The 15000-nt window shown below is 34.7% G+C and overlaps 1 protein-coding gene across 4 annotated transcripts in view; it reads right to left on the reverse strand.

The window, feature by feature from the left end:
* The window catches only part of LOC136835331 (ryncolin-2-like), a 50107-nt gene that overhangs the window by 34835 nt on the left and 272 nt on the right, over positions 1 to 15000 (reverse strand). For 3 of the 4 annotated variants that reach the window (XM_067098711.1, XM_067098702.1, XM_067098684.1), the window contains exon 1: positions 6608 to 6694. The gene's annotated coding sequence lies outside the window, so the exon portion shown is untranslated. Of the gene's footprint in view, positions 1 to 6607; positions 6695 to 13207 lie in introns of those variants that run through there. The other variant, XM_067098693.1, reaches the window with a different exon arrangement.

Genomic DNA, 15000 nt, shown 5'->3' on the forward strand with positions numbered 1-15000 from the left:
GGGAGGAGGATAAGTCGCCCTCTTCATTTAAAGCTCGGTTGCTTTGGTCACTGTCTAGCCTGACTGTACTGCATTCGCTCCTGCACAGGGATGAAATAGAGGTCAGTGCGTGACCCGAGGTCAGGTCATTCGCTTGTGGTGGTTTTCTTCAATATCTATTTCAGCCTCTAATCAATTCTTTTGTGCAGAATAAAAAATAAGAATAACGTAAGATTTATAGGTTAAAACGTTATTTAAGTGCACGATGACTGAAAGTAGTCCTTAATATTACTAACATTATTATATTATTATTATTACGATTACTATTATTATTATCCCTATCCTTATGGAACAAGCCTATGGGGACCACTAACTTGAAATTCAAGCTTCCAAAGAATATGGTGCTTATTTGAAAGAAAATACAGAAGATAATAGGCAATACAATAATAGATCATTTATTAGAAAAAAATTATAAATTAACAAGAAAAACAGATAAAAATACAAATAAATCCTTAAAATACAAGGTAAATTGTTTTAGGGTAGTACTGCACTGTATCTTCTCTTGAACGTTTGAAGAAGAAATAAGCAAAGCACTTTCTCTCAATATGACCATCTTTTCCCAGTCTGCATCAAAAGTCCCAGATTTTTAGCTTGTTCGTGTCAGAATCAAAACATATCTGTTACAGTTATTGATCGTGTCTGTTCCATGACCTTCTGTAACTATTTCCAGTTTATTTGCATCTTTACAACTTCCCGACTTGATATCACACAAATATTCAATTCTGCAGTTCTAAACCATCACCGCTTTTGTTTGCTTTATTAATCTTTTCCCTTTCCAATGGCTCTTCCTCTTCCACAACCCTTTCCCACTGAACAGCTGATAAAACTCTGAATCTGTTTTGAATTTTTGCTCAATTCTAACCGGATATATTTTTTTGTTAGATGAATCTTTGTTCGTCTCCATCTGTTTCGCTAATCTGTATCAAGAATCTGTGTCAACCTGACTAAGGAATATTTGTCTTTGTCATACCCTTGGACTTCTGATGGATCCTTGTCCCTGCAGGATTGGTATATCGAGTTCTTTGCCCATTAACAGCATCTCTTGTCTTTATGTGCCTCCTACAACGTAAAAACTAAATTCAAAGCTCTCAATTTCTGCATGAGCTGTAAAGAAGACGGATCTGATTCTTTTACTTTATACATTTTTTTTTACTTCTGTCAGTATGATTCTACTTATATTTAATCCCACCATATGTTTGACCAATTCTGACGAAAAGTGAGAGAGTTATGGGGGTACTCTAGAACTGACTATATGGCTGACAAGTTGTCAAGCAAATTTATTAAAGTCAGCTTTCCCGGAGTGAAACTGGAATCGGTAATTAGCAATGCTATAGTTTCTCCATTTCCGTTTCGTTTATCACTGTCTCCGCTCACTTGATATGTTACTGGCTGAATTACGATTCTAGTTCTTGCGTGTTTCATTCTTTTTTGCTCCTTGTCCTGTTCAATAAAAATTAGTCTAACTGACCGATAACACTTCGTCTCCATCAGTGGCCTGAATTTATTTCTCGATTCTCTTGAACCTCCTTGAATCTCTACAAATAATGAGACTCATTTAGGCCTACCTCTGACATACGTCATGAACCATAGCTTCTAGCTTTTCTAATTTCACGTGTTCCAGACTTGTTTTCTTTGAATCACGCTTATATCCGTAACAACTAGGCAAAATTAGCCCATTGCAATTCACCTAAAAAGTACCTCGTAGAGAAACAAGTCAACACGATGTAATGTTACCTTGAAGATGGAGGCCTGGATAAACGTTAGAAAATATCAAGAACGTTATTTTATTTGTGTTGCACACAAGATAGCAACAGACTATCTTTCATCAGCTATAGGAGGATATGTGATGAGAGTTTAATTGGAGGAGTTGTAGCCGTTCATGAGTTTCATGCATTGGTGTGTGTACAATTCGTCGTTTAAAAAAATCGTTCTAATTCATTCAAGAGAGTTCTTTTTCTAAAGTTAATTGAACCCTTTGCTTCATCATATCTCTTTGTTGATACACGGTTTTATTTCCTTCATTTTAACGTAAAAGGAATACGGAGTATAGTACCTCTCTCTCTCTCTCTCTCTCTCTCTCTCTCTCTCTCTCTCTCTCTCTCTCTCTCTCTCTAAACTAACAAAATCATAACTAAGCTACGTATTAATGAATAATACTTTTTTGAGTCGGAAGGGATGCAAATTTCTTTGTACGAAGATATCGAAAGTTAAAGTACTATTAAATTTTTTAATAAACTTGTAGTATTTAGATTTGGAAACAATGGAGACATTTCAGGTTTCTGGATAAGAACGCTCCTTGCCAATCTAACTTCATTAGTTAATCCGACCACCAGCAACTCCCAATTGACCTGTCCACAAATTGGTTATTTCTGTGCTTCCGAGGCATCATTTCCAATATAGGCTATATATATTTGGAAGGAAAAAGGAAAGAAAAACTATAAAAGTCTTTGCTTGATGATATTGATCTATATATATATATATATATATATATATATATATATATGTGTGTGTGTGTGTATATATATATATATATATATATATATATATATATATATATATATATATATATATATATATATATATATATATATATATATTATATATATATATATATATATATATATATATATATATGTATATATATATATATATATATATATATATATATATATATATATATATATATATATATATATATATATATATATAAATATACATATATATATATATATGTATATATATATATATATATATATATATATATATATATATATACACACACATATATATATATATATATATATATATATATATATATATATATATATATATATATATATAGGTCAATATCACCAAGCAAAGACTTTTATAGTTTTTCTTTCCTCTGTCCTTCCAAACCTTTCAATTCTACTCACTTTTCTTCAGTCATGTAAGATTGAAGAACAGTCTTACATGGCCAAACCATGTCAAAACTCTAATCCATCTTTTCACCCTTCACCACTTACTCTTTACGTCCTTTTTGTATCTACATTTTTCATTCTGTCAACCTTTCCTACTTTATGTAAAACCATCAAAAATAATCCCACTTGCTTCTTTGTTTTTCCCATTCGTTATTACCAGCATCCACACTTCATTTCCATTTAGGAGATTTGGCATAAAAAGCACTTTATACATTCCAACTTTTGACACTCATATCTCTCTTTTTAATTTTGTACAGAGATCCTGCTGCTTTCCTTGTGACACCTGCAATTATCTGTTACATCACTCACATTTCTTACTTAGCTATGATCCCCTGTATTACCCCAAAATACCTATGGCCCTAATACAGTAAGTTAATGCCATTCTTCCGTCGTCCATACTGCAATCATTTCTTCATCTTCCTGGCTTGCAATTATCCTCTTTACTATACCATTGGTAGGATTCATTTCCAACGGTTCTTCTTACAATCATATTTAAATTTTGTTACCAGTCTCTCAAACTTTCGGTCTTTGTCGTCAACTAACGTTGCAGCGTCATCAAACATATAGGCTACCAATCCACTCCATTCACGATCCATATACTTTACCAGCCAACTTTGCACCTAACTCTCCCGTCCTTTCCTCAACTTCTCCCACAGTCCCACCAGCAAAAATATAAAAACATTAAAGAGCCGTTGATATATATCCCACCCTTGTGTTAGGCTTACTTTTACGACAAACCAGGCATTCTTACGTCTGCATGTTCTCTCATTATAAACCCTTCTATCCTTACACCCACAAATTACACTCCACCATAATCTCTAAAGATTGCGCATCAAATACTCTGTAAGTTTTCTCTGGATAGGCTAGTCTTATAACACTTGAAGCTTTTTCCTTTTCCTCTCCAACCCCTCGCGTAACAGTTTCGTAACAAAAACCTTATTAAAAAATTCGCTGCTCTTCCCCAATCACATCTGCTATTTGTCCTACAATACACCTTCCCACTCGCATCTAGCTATATACCTAAATACATAGATACATAAATATATAAATATATATAATATATATTCATACACACATATATATACATATCTATTTATGTATATATATTATATGTGTGTTTTATTTCATGTACTATTGACATATGAAATCGGTTTCCTAATTAAGTAAAGATTTCAACTGTTTCTTTACACATCACGTATTTCATTCACACGCACACACATACATACTCACTAACTAAAACACACGTACACAGACACATTATACCCATATAATCAACGGCTTGTGTTGGAACTCTAACTACAATAACAGAGGCAGTATTTTCACAAGTAATGGGATCACCTTCCACACCAGGAAAAATTTCCTCGCCAAAGAGTTGGAATCTCGAGCTGTCCCTTCTCGTTAATTAACAAATATTACTAAACGACAGGTAGATACACCATTGCTCTCTACCTTTTATTGTTCATCCGTTCCTTGTTGTCTTTTCGTACTCAGATGTCCAACCTCTTTAACTTGAATTTAATCTAATTTTCCTCTCTCATTTCAAAACAACCTCTCGGGTGAGCCTAGTGGGAGTCCTTGAGTATAACTCAAGAATCTAGTTCACCCATCTTAATGACAATATGCATGATAGACCAAGCCTCACTGACAATATGCATTATAGACCGAGCCTCACTAAGGTAAGAGAGCATTGTTGGTAGTTTATTATTATTATTATTATTATTATTATTATTATTATTATTATTATTATTATTATTATTATTATTATTATTATTATTATTATTATCATTATTATTATTCAGAAGATAAACCTCTATTCATATGGAACAAATCTACGTGGGCCACTGACTTTGAAGTTCAAGCTTCCAAAGAATATGGTGTCCATTTGAAAGACGTTACATAAGATAATAGGAAATGCAGAAAGAAGAGATCAGTTATTAAAAAAGATAAATTCATAAATTAATATATAAATGGAAAAAATATAAATAAATCAACAAAATACAAGGTGGACTCTTTCAGAGTACTAATGCATTGCATTTTCGCTTGAACTTTTGAGGTTCTCAATGCACAACATCCTCAGGGTGTCACCGCTTCTGAAACTAACGAGATGCGGGCTCTGGCACTGATAAGGCTCCCCACAAAATGGATCAACTCGGAGCTACTTCCAAAACCAATAGGCTGTATGGTGTAGTAAGTTCCTCAACGTCTCTCCATTAAATCTGAGTGCATGACTATGAAAAGACTTTAATGGATGACTGTTTCCTGGCCCGATGGGTAATTGGGTCATAGGAGCGGTCGTTAAGTCATAGCTCTGCGCAAAGATGCATAGTCGTCATTTATTTAGAAGAATCTTTTCTGTACTTCAGTGGTATCATACATACATATATATATATATATATGTATAATGTATGATTTATGTATATATACATATACAGTATATATGCCTATATCTATCTATCTACCTATATATATATATATATATATATATATATATATATATATATATATATATATATATATATATATATATATATATATATAATTTTAGCATCGAATTCTCTGTACCTTAGTAAGTACTTACATCCGAGGGAAATTATAACTGACAAGTGCATGTGGCCTGGCCAGGCCAGGATAGATGCACTTAGCAGTAATAACACCCCTAAGATATAAGTTATTCCCATGGTATTGTGAATCCGATATCAAACGATATTTCGGCCTAATATCCGTGAAAATAAAACAGTCACGCGTGTATAAATGTGATGAGTGTAGCTATATATATAATCTTTCTTTGAAATGTAGTAATATAAATAATTTAAAAAACAATTCAAAGATTATAAGCTATACAAATATTATACTATTATTATGGCAATAACTAAAGGCTAATGAATACGGCGTTTTCTTGTGCACAACAGCAATATTACTCTGAAGTATGTATACCACTAACAATAAAGGTGAATATATAGTATCATGTTATTTTCTTTATACCGACTCGAAACAAATTCGATAGTTCAAAATTCGAAGCAATTAATTTCGATAATGCCAAGTCTTTAAAAGAAAGATATAATTTGCAGCAGCTTTTGCAAAACTTAAAAAACTTCACTCTATTGATGGGGCCTTCGATTTAATGCAAAACCTTTGGTTAAACCTAATGGATCATGTTTATAACTGCTAAAATTCACGTGCGCGTTCATCATGGGTTCTTTTTACTGAACTGTGAAGGGAGATGAAAAGAAATCAAACTATTTCAGTACCCTGAATTAATTGTCCTACATCTGAAAGTAATGTTATTCGAATATTGAAAAGGTAATGCGCATTCTTTGAATGTTGTCTGGGATAATTTGCCTTTCGCCTGTATAGGCTAATGAAGAAAGATGTCCATGACAGTTGTTACACACCTTTTATTTCAATATCAGCGTTGCCTCAGAGATGGATTAAAACTATCGCAAAACATACATAGAAAGTGAACAAACGTAAGTTAAAATTTACGAAAGAACTAATATAACCTTTGCTTAATTACATTTGAGGCAACGTTCATTCACTCAGTGAATTCTGCAGTAAAATTCTTCACGGAAGACAGAACTAAAAGACGTCACAAAACAAGCAACTCTCACCTTCGGGAGACGAGGTCCGGGAGGGGGAACAGCAAAGAGATGTTTTCTAGGCTGAGGTTGGAAAGGTACTGAACATGCTCGCTCTCTTTCCTATTCTCTCTCTCTCTCTCTCTCTCTCTCTCTCTCTCTCTCTCTCTCTCTCTCTCTCTCTCTCTCTCTACGGCTCTTTTTTTGTTGAATTAATTTATCTCTGTTTGCCAGCTCTTTGTGTGCGTAAATCATTACAGATTCACATTTTCAGATAAGCATAAGCAGAGATGCTGCTGCGATGAAAGTTCGAGCATAGAAACAAGACTGCTTAGCACACTCAATTGTTTATCGGTTTATCTATTAAAGAAATCATTATCTCGTATATTTCCGAACAAAAATTATTTACAGGGGAGTGAAGGAATGCACTAAAACATTCCCTCTATGTTTATCTCGATTTCCCTCTTGTGGGTATACATACATACACATGAGTGTATATATTTATATATGTATATATATATATATATATATGTGTGTGTGTTATATATGTGTGTTTATACATATACATGTATATATATATATATATATAATGTATATTATATATATATATATATATATACTATTTATGTATATATAGATATACAGAGAGAGAGAGAGAGAGAGAGAGAGAGAGAGAGAGAGAGAGAGAGAGAGAGTGCATGTGTGTAAAAATTCTTATGGGGTATACATGTCTATTTAAAACGCCGAAGTTTGTCCCGTTTTTTGGTAACAATGAATGCGCTCTCTCTCTCTCTCTCTCTCTCTCTCTCTCTCTCTCTCTCTCTCTCTCTTCGTCTGTCTGTCTGCCTGCCTCTCTTCATCATCATCATCATCAGCAGCAGCGGGCGGCCCGCCACTGGCAGCACTTGAGACCTTCCTCGTCATCTCTTTTTTTTTCTTCAGTGTCTCCAATTCAATGAAACGAAACCGTGCCTGGCGAGACGTATCAGTCAGATCTTTCAGTGATCCCTCTTGTTTCCTGAATCTTCATATCTCGCTAAAGAGCTTCTTCTAGATAAGGAGGCTTCATTCTCGAGGCTTACGTGGCTACTTGTCAATACGGAACCAAACAGAAGTACGTCAAGTTCGAAACGTTTTAGATTAGCTCGACAGTTTTTGTTTCTTAACCTATTTACACGTGCGTTACGCGTCTCTCAAAGAGGGGTTTCTGTGTACGTTTACAGTTCAGAAGTTAAACGTGCACTGCGTGATGGGCTACAGTTATTCTGTAGTGACTCTATCAATGATTTCGGAAATACAAAGAAAAGAAAGGAATTCCATGTACTGAAAGTGAATAGTTTAAGAAGCTCAATAAATTGGTGGACCATTGCTCTTGTAGGCTATGCGAGCTCCTCAGTGAATCTGCGAGACAGCGAGGCTAAAGAACAATCAGAGGGCTGCAACTTCACGACTAGGTTTAATTGAATTGAAGTTGAAAGCTGGGTCTATTATTTTTTGGCTGCTAAACTTTATCCATTTTTGCTATTTATTATTCTTGACTTCTTCGTTGCTGCCACTTTATTTTCTTTTATTATCACATAGGCATTCTATTCTATGAAAATTTGCAAGTCAAAGTATTAGGCTGTTTTATGTGAATGTGAACATTACGATGAATCACAGAACTGTCCGAGTCTCTCAGTCAAAAGCTGTGGGATAAATTAGTGTAATGCCTGTATATGAATTACAAGATTTCTGACAAGTATTTTGTTAGGCTAAATATAAAGGATCTAATATAGTTTTGTTTTAACAACACTGTAGATTCTAACTGTAATTAATTGATTAATTATAAAGAATTTGAAAAATCCTTCCTCTGACATTTTTAGGTTCTGAGATAAAACAGATGGAGCTGCGCAATATTTTTCATTACATCTTAACAAGAATTTGGGTAAATGTTATCAGGCGTTTATTCATTCTGTAGAATTTCAGGCTTCAGTATAACCTATTACCGCTTGCACCAGATTCTTACGTCACTGTGTTAAGACATCCTCGTTCATTTATTGGTGGTTTTCCTCTGTCATTAAATTTCTATGCTTGTGTCAGTCCCGATAAAAGGGTAGAGTTAAATGTGGGGTCATAACCGTCGCATCTTAATGAAATAAAATTAAGTCATTAACTAGAATCACTTAGCTGACTGACTTCATTTCATGGCTATTTTCAGTTGACTATAATTGAGCTCTTATAACTACGGTGGTACACGTAGACTAATATAGACTATCTTCTTTAATCTTTCGGTGTGTACACATTAAATTTATATCAAACTTTACTCTAGGAGTCTGTTAATGACTCGTCTGTTCCTTAACCTGTTCACTAATGGTCTAGAGTGACTCTAGACACAATGTGCTCCCTTTCACCACAATAATTAGGATGCCCATTTTGAGGTTGATCTTCCCAAATTTTCATTTGCGAGATTCCATACGACATAGTTTTAAGGAGTTTCTTGTACCACCTGTGACCGAATGATGCAACAATCTTCCTAGTCATTTAGTTGAATCATAGGAGCTTCCGAAGTTCGACTTGTGCAAATACTTTTTATCAAGAAGGCGCGAGTCTCACTTCATATTTTTATTAATTTCACTTAATTTGTTTTTCTTTTTTTTTCAATTCAGCTTAACTAATAACTTATTCATAATCAAAATGGGACCAAGTATAAAGCCATTTCAGTTCTGTCACACTACTTAGGGACCACAATCACGACCATTTTTAATTCAAGATAGCTAGAGTGTTCATTCAAATAAGATAGGTTGGAAGTGTTAAGTTCGTTGATTCTCTCGCCCCCTGACCGTATGCTGCCCACAACCGACTCCTCTGCAATATCGTCTAAAAGCATTTCCAACCGTCCATTGCACAGAATCGCAGTTATTTAGTATATATACACTCCAAGCCATGTTTTAATTACTGATTTTAATAGTATAATCAGGCTTCACAATTCAACAGAAACAGGTTGGGCGCCGCAGACTCGGTGGTCAACCGGTTCCATTCATCTGTCATACCATTTACTTCCAGGATGTGGAATGCCCTACCTTCTTTCGAGAATTTATGGGCTGACGAGAGCGAATGTTTGTGCTAAACGGACGAGCTTGGTCCCCACTACAAACTGCACCGGTATGAAAAAAATCATAGCAAAACTTCCTCTGGTATAAAAAAAAAAATACAAGCATTCGGTAACGAGGAAAATAAAGAATTTTATCGCTGTATCTGACCCTTAAAACTGAAATGCGACCTTGAAAATGAATTAAGGTCAAAATATTTATGAAAAATATTCATTATAACTAACAGGTACTTCCCTACCCGAGAAAATTTACAAAATTACCTTTAAACTGACATGTGACCCGGAAAAAGAGTCGAGCTATGTAAAATACCTAAAATAATATATTCCACATACTCTGTATAGTTATGACAACCAGAGACCTCTAACTGACAGTTTCTGAGATCTAGAGAATATAAACAAGTTATTTTTTTTCAAAAATACCGGAAGGTAAAAAATACTCACCAGTCCATAAGGTACCAACCTACCAAGTTTCAGCAAAAATCAGAGAATAATAATAATAATAATAATAATAATAATAATAATAATAATAATAATAATAATAATAATAATAATAATAATAATAATAATAATTCAACCTTATCTGTAGTGATGACTGAATACAATTTTCAGTGCAGACATTAATATAACCAATTTCAGTTCTTGTAGCCTAATCAATAAAACATAAGACCTCTTCATAAATGTCCCTGATTGTAATATACATTTAAAATGTCCAATGGTAATAAAAGGTATTAGTGGTGACTGTACATTAAGAGGGCTTTGGAGAAGTGAACAACCAACAGATTTTTAGAAAACTGAAGGAGGTGAAGTACCCTATCCCCTAAAAAGCTGCCGTTTCTCAAGAACAAAGGCCTATAACTTTAATGGCTAGGGAGATATAGAGGCCTCAAAAGTAAAATTTGGCCTTTAAACTGAGATATGACCTAGAAAAATAGGCCAAAGTAAAAAATAACAAGGGGTATAAAAAAGTAGCACTGGCTCTTCTCTTTCTGCAGAGACCAGATACCCTGTAGCCTATACAGCTGCAAGTAACAATTACGTTCAATGGCAAGTGGAATGTAAACAACCGTACTTATGATGCCAAGGACACTCTCTGCTTCAGGGGAGACTTCATCATCATCACATCATAAGCATTATTTCTTTGTTCATACAGTCTTATATGTATTGTTTCTATTTTCATTATTACCCCATGTTTCCATCATCATCATCATCATTACTATTCGTCTTTCTGACGTTTCATAATCAAATGAAAAATGTGATTAACAATGATAAACACGGGAATACTATTGTCAAAATATACTAAGCAATACAAGGAGAACTCTCGACAGCTTGTCCAGCTCTCATTATCTGAGATTGATAATAACAATGGGCAGACTCTTGAGAGCCCTCTAAACTGAATCTAGCATATTTTATAATAATAATAATAATAATAATAATAATAATAATAATAATAATAATAATAATAATAATAATAATAATAATTATTATTATTATTATTATTATTATTATTATTATTATTATTATTATTATTATTATTTCATCCTTTCACCTTCTCATATAATTATTTTATAATGAAAATTGGTGAGATATGAAAGATGTCTAGATGGGACTAATGATAGAAAATTAACCCTTAGAATAAGCAGACGATGCTGTTTTAATCAGCAAAACACCATAAGATTTACAAAGCTTGCTAACTGAATGCATTATAAATAAGGCTATCAAAACGATGGGCAGGCTGAATACACTTTGGAAATCAAATAGACTGAAACTTCATTCGAAGATAAGGTTATACATGAGTTGGGTGCGATCTGTAATGTTATGTGGACACGAATCATGGTATGTCAATGACACTATCATTAAAAGCTTTTCCTGACTTAAAAGTAAAGTTTTAAGAGAAGAATTTATTAGGAGTCAGATGGCAGGACTGAGCTCGAAAAGATACAGAAGCAAATAACACAAAAGTTCCATATGTAGATGAGGTCATGAAAATGGGGATGGAGATGGCTTGGAAATGCCATCTCCATCCCCATGCGCACAACCCCCAGGAGAATAAAATGTGAGTGTCAAATGGGCTGCTGTGGGAACCAGAAGAGTTGTTGGACCCACACCTACTTGAATGAGACCTAAGAGAGGGGATACTGGAGGTGTTTGGAGACTTAAAAGATAAAACACCAGAAAGACAGCAATGGCGGAATTTCACAGATGATGATTGGTATTATTACTGTACAACACGCTGGAATATTCAGCTTTAACTTAAACTGAAAAAAATCTTAAACAAAACGTCTCACCTCTTTGCTGACGTTTGATCTTTGAAGGTTAGTATCGCAAGATCTATATTAGGACAAGAGGGAAGAGAGGAGTCTTAATAAATATTGACCATCCTTTAAGAAATAAAAGAACTAATAACTTGCTGACTATCCACATCAACGTCCGTTGCACTGGCAATATGTCCTGGTCTAAAAGAGATTTTCTCTTATAAAGTATGTTCATAAAGGCTTAAAGGTGAATTTAAAAAGTCAATATGTGTTATCTTTCTCTCTCTCTCTCTCTCTCTCTCTCTCTCTCTCTCTCTCTCTCTCTCTCTCTCTACACAAACACACATACACATGCAAACCAAGCAAACACGTAAAAGTACGTCAAGGAGTGTAGTTTCTTTATCAATGATAAAAGAGAACATATACAGTAATTATTATTGGCTAACTCAAGAGTTTTTGTGGAATTGTCTGTTTACCATGTGACGCGAAGAAGAGCCTGACTGAAGATTAAAAAAATGCTATGCACCTTTTCTTAAAGACCGAATAAATCGCGGTTGGAAATCAACGACTTTCAAATCGCAAAGTCATCGTTATTTATGAAGCTATGACCTTACGTTTAATTTCTAATTAAAGCTAATTCTACGTTCATTATGAATACTTAAGGATGTCTGCCAATGTTTTATTAGTTTTTGAGATGTCTGCAAAATTGTGCGGGCATGTCATTTGTTTTCCAATTTTCCCATTTATGACCGAAGTGTTTTCTTGGCATAAAATCCCCAGAATATTGTTTGTATTGTTACCTTATTTTGTCTTACTATGTTGTACTGTAAAAAAAGACAAAACTTGCTAAAAACCCCCAGCCATCCAAAGTATTTGGTCTTTTTTAAAAAAAAATTTTTCATTTCAAAAAATATTATCACACATAGTTAATAAACGTCAATAAACACTGATAAACATGTCATTTGATAAAGGCAAAAAAAAATTCCAAAAAGTCCCAACAAATTAATACTATCACTCATAATTATTAAACAGTAATATATATGAAGTAACGTTAATAATAATCCTAACAAATATGTCAGTAATGATTACTGTTGAAGTTAATGTGATTGATGTAAAAAATAAAAACTTCCAAAAACTTTAAATTGTCATGCACAGTTAATCAACATCAGTTAATATGGAGTACCTAATAATAATCACAACAAACAAACATAAGGGTAATAATGCAGAAAAATAGTCATTACTGGATGACAAGGCATGAAAAAATGGATATTGGCAAGAATTAGCTTTACTTACCAAAATTTGTGAAGTTCTTGTCTTATTATCTTTGTGGAGTAGTCAGCTTCATATTCCATGGACAGACTGGGGTCATCAACAAAGAGTAGGTGGAGGCAGGCAATATTGAAAAGACTAGGCTTTACTTTGCATTCGTAATACACCGAGCTGACAGAAAGGCGAGGACATGGACGCCACTGATATTTTTCACAATGTTTGCCGTTATTGTTCAAAGTGGGAGACATTTGTTCCAGCCCGCCTCCCACCTTTCTGAGCTGCTCACGAGTGTTGCAGGCAACCTTCTTCGGAGTGGGGGAAATCTTGCAATTTTTTTGCTTTACCACAGCGACATAAGGCTGGCTGACATCCATCCAGATGAGGTATATTTCGTACAATACCGTCATGCCGATGTGAGAATCCAAACACCGTATTGCCGGTTTGGGGTGTGCTTACAGGTGTAGTGTGGCAGTCAAAACTGGCAAAAGTAGTGTGCGTTCATGGAAGACCTCTGGAGTAACCCTTATCAGTTTCCTGCCCGGTGAGTCCTTTATTGTCGTTCCTCCCTCACAACTTTTCCACAACTTGGGCCCCTCATAGACATTACTGGATGAATGGAGACTGCTGTTTATGCAACATTTCCATACCACTGACTTCCACGCTCACCTAAATTTTATATTCATTCAACCATTGGTAAAACCTTACCTGTAAAAAAAATATATGCTTTCCTTTATTGTCTTAAGATCATTTGCTGTAAACGTGTCAACTGGAAAACCTAGATGCTTATCATTACATGGGTCGCTTGACATGCTACAGCATGAAATGATAATGAGACTGTTATATAGATCTAAGCATTATATGCTTTTACAATACTACCTTGCAAAGAACTTCCTTTATCAAGTTAATCAAAATAACTTTTTGCATTAATTAAAACAATTTTAAATAGATTTAAGTTACCGTAATTAGATGGAAACCTAAACCTATCACTCTGTTATTGTCTGCATGAAGACACAACTTCTGCACCCGATCATCTTGTGCATGAAAAATTCCACACCGGACATATTTCTGCGTTTCGGTAACACTAAATTGGAGAGGTAGGTAGCCTTGCAGAATGTTATTTCCTCCGCCTTGAATGTAACCTAGTGGCCCAATGTCCACTTCTTGCTTATTTTGGCCTAAGATTGCTTCCTCTTGATGGGTTCCCTGAGTGAAGGTATGCTGTCACCAAGTTGTAGTCACGCACACTGACCAGTATGCCTTGAAGATCACACTTATCAACTCATCCTTCACTTGGGAAAAACGCTTGTTCTTCCAGCTGCAAGGGGGATCAACTTCCTTGGCTAAAACAGATTTCTTATTACCAGTCTCCATAACAAAGCTTTGGTTAGGCCACGCCAAGGTGTTTTTGGCTTTTAGCAACATTAGCAGCCCATGTTTCTAGTCTACTAACCCTTTTTCTTCCTCTATAAAGCTGTACCGGGTGTCCAGACTTATCACTAAAGGGTTCCACGGTTTGGGAACCACTGCTGGTGGTGGCACTGGCACAAGGCTAGCTTCAAAACTAGTGGGGTCTGGCAGACTTGCCAACACACATGGGCTGCTAAGCATAGTGACTCAAGGGAATAGCTCATCACATTCCGTATCACTATCACCGTTATAGGATGCACTCACTCGTCATGTGAAGTGTAATTGTCTCTGAAATTGTAATAATATTTTTTTTTCTCTTTCTTTTAACACTATTAGGCCACGCCTCGCGTTTCTTTTACCTTTGCCCTTCCTTTCTATAATACCAATGCTTTCCTATTCACCCTCACCTG

Source organism: Macrobrachium rosenbergii, chromosome 4, assembly GCF_040412425.1.
Source record: "Macrobrachium rosenbergii isolate ZJJX-2024 chromosome 4, ASM4041242v1, whole genome shotgun sequence".
Taxonomy (NCBI): domain Eukaryota; kingdom Metazoa; phylum Arthropoda; class Malacostraca; order Decapoda; family Palaemonidae; genus Macrobrachium; species Macrobrachium rosenbergii.